At 44.5% G+C, this 3,128-nt stretch overlaps 1 non-coding gene across 1 annotated transcript; it reads right to left on the bottom strand.

Moving 5' to 3' along the window:
• Positions 1–737: 737 nt before the first annotated feature.
• LOC148093594 (U6 spliceosomal RNA) lies at positions 738–844 on the bottom strand. Its single transcript, XR_015714331.1, has one exon. It is a non-coding gene; the product is annotated as a U6 spliceosomal RNA (small nuclear RNA).
• Positions 845–3,128: the final 2,284 nt, after the last annotated feature.

Raw genomic sequence — 3,128 nt, 5'->3', positions numbered from 1 at the left:
GGAACTAGTTTTGGATTTCTGACTTCCAGAACTGTAAAAGAATAAATGTGTGTTGTTTTAAGCCACTAAGTTTGTGGCAATTTATGACAGCAGTAATAGGAAACCCATCCAGTTGGGTTGGGTTAACATTCATAGTGTGTGGCTGCGATTGTTCTTCCAGAGTGGAGCTATTTCCTGGGAATAGTTCTCTAATTCCCCTAGAGTTTTTATCTGGGCAAAAAGCTGCCCAAGGTAAAGATCATATTTCTCAGCATCTCTTTCAGCTGGATGTGGCCATGTGGCTACACTCTGGCCAATAGGATTAGAACAAAAATTATCCGCACAACTTCTACAATTTAGGGGAAAGGGCAAGCCATCCCCTTCACTTTTCTGCTTCATAAGGGCTAGACCGTAGAGGTGGCCGCGGACCATCTCGGACCATGTGGGTGAGGGCAGTACGCCAGGAATGGAATGGCAGCAAGATACAATGATGCTTTTATTATTCACAGGTCCTCATGACTTTATGCAAAAGCCTACCATATTTTTAAAAATATGTTTTTATTGATTTCAGAGAGAGAAAAAAGGGAGAGAGAGAAACATCAATGATGAGAGAGTCATTGATGGGCTGCCTCCTGCACGCTCCTTATGGAGCCTGCAACCCGGGCATGTGCCCTGACTGGGAATCGAACCATGACCTCCTGGTTCATAGGTCGATACTCAACCACTGAGCCACGCAGGCCGGGCAATACTCTTTTTTTTTTTTTTTTTAACACTTCACAAATTTGCATGTCATCCTTGCTCATGGGCCATACTAATCTTCTGTGTATCATTCTAATTTTAGTATATGTGCTACTGAAGTGAGCACGATACTTTTTTTTCTTAAGAAACAGACACTTATTTTCTTGCAGTTCTGGAGCTGTAAGTCCAAGATAAAGATGCTGGTAGAGTTAGTTTCCTCAAGGTCTCCTTCTCTGGTTTGCAGACTGTCGCCCTCTTGTTGCCTCTTCATATGGCTGTCCCTCTTTTGGTGTGCACCTCTGGTTTCTCTTCATGTGTCCAAATATTCTCTTCTTAGAAGGACACCAGTCCTTCTTGAGAGCAACAGCCAGGACATTCACATGCACCATTATGGCAGCAGGGAAAGATGGCAGGAAGAGCCACTCATGGTCTTTTAAAAATCCAAGCTAATGGCTTTTTTTTTTTTAGAGGGAGGAGGCTTCTTACCTATTTGATTCCTGTCAGCCCCATGGGCCAACAGCTAAACCAACATTCCTTTTCAGACATGCCTCCTTTTAGACTTAATTGTAGGCAGAGGGAGCCTACAAACTCCTTTGGGAGAGTTACACTCTTAAGCTCTATTCTCTGAATCATCTACACTAACTGAAAGGATTTATTGGGAACTTTGACTGATTCAGAGATTTTTATAAAAGGCATGAGGGCCATACACTTGATATGGCCCTTGTCACAAAGATGAGTTTTAATCAAACTTTGTGGCTTAAAGGTCGTTAGTTTTATCTTTCATTGGTTAAAATGTGGATCACTTGTCTGGAGTTTCTATATTTTCTTCCATTTCTGTTTAAAATCTAGCCAATTATTTTCTGAGGCAACTCTTCATTACGGTAACTTATCAACTGCACCCAATAGCAACCAAGGCATGCTACTAGTATTCTCTTTCCCAAAGTTTTTGCCTAAAGACTCAAGCTCATTTGGATAGAATTTATATTCTTAGTTATTTCCAGCTTACAGTTTAACCAAACGCTTCACCGCTGCGTAACACCCATCACCATCTTTCCAACTTCCGATGACAGTTTCCTCACCAGCCACTGTCCAGCTCCAAGATCAAAGTCACATGATTCAGGTTTATTTTTTATTGTAGCAGCACCCCGCTTCTGGGTACTAGTTCTGTAACAGTTGGTTTGGACTTGTCATGATATGGTAACAACCAACCTCCAAGTATCAGTGGCTCATAGCAAACGAAGTTTATTTCTCATTTACATTACACACCAGTTTACAGGTGGGCTACAGCTCATTTTAGTTCTGGGTTCCAGGCTGAAGAAGTCTTGATCTGGCAATTGCCAGGCTCATGGAGAGGGAAAAGACAAGGGAAGCTGCCAGACTACTCGTTGGTGCTTAAAGCTTCTACTTAAATTTCTACTCACATTCCATTGGCCAAACCAAACTGAGAGCCAAGCCTACTGTAAGTGGGGCATGAATGTACAGTCCCCCTACAGTGAGGGGCCCAGCAGGAATGACAGCATATATTTGGGCTAATACACTCCACCACAGGGCTCTACCAGAAATGTCAATCACTGAGCTCAGCTCCTTCATATACACTCTGCTATAGCATTTTGTATCATATAACCTCACATATATCTTGGTCAACAATAGTCTTGACTCAAGATAGACAAATCACAGGCAGGTCAATGTAGCCTGACCTAGACCAATCAGGTTCCTTTGCTTAGGCATTTGAACCATGAAACAGTGAGCGAATGAGGCAATAAGTAGAGAGAGATGCAGCGGAAAGATTGTGATGCAAGGTGGATTTGGAGAAGCCACAACTAACCAGACCCCGACTTCTGAAAGTTGGGCTGACAGCAGCCAAGCCAGGATTTCAATGCAAACCTGGCCTTAGCCCCTCATGCAGGTCAGTTTCCCACAGGGAAGAGGTATACACAAGGGAGCCCATGAAATCTCCAGTGCACGCGTCTGCTTGCCTGCTAGGTCTGCTCCAGACTTGCCGCTCACCTTTTCCATGGGTCCCCCAGCCCACAGAAAAAGTTCAAACTACTGAGCCTGGCATCTGAGACCTCAGAGTGGCCACCTAGCCACCTCTTTCAGAAGGTTCTAGGCAGTTTCCTGAGTGAGACAGGTAAGCAGCCTTTCTAGGGTGCTGCTGTCCAGCATGGCCAGGCAGAAGTCACAGACCACACATGAACATCCGGCTGCACAGATGTGGCATGGTCTCTGCAGAGGCCTGACAGTCTCCACTAGATCCCAGTAGGTGTCATGCATGGTAGTTTTATTCTGAAGGCAGAGAGGTGAGGGAATAGAAGAAGGAGACCAACAGGACACGATTCTGCTGAAGATGCAGGCTGCAGGGGAAGAGATGGAGAATCAGGAAAGCCAAGAGGCCTCGTGTCCAAATCAGT

Source organism: Miniopterus natalensis, chromosome 3 (assembly GCF_054644295.1).
Source record: "Miniopterus natalensis isolate mMinNat1 chromosome 3, mMinNat1.hap1, whole genome shotgun sequence".
NCBI classification, from domain to species: Eukaryota; Metazoa; Chordata; class Mammalia; order Chiroptera; family Miniopteridae; genus Miniopterus; species Miniopterus natalensis.
Note: the sequence above shows the minus strand (reverse complement) of the source record. Positions and strands in the feature narration are given on the sequence as shown.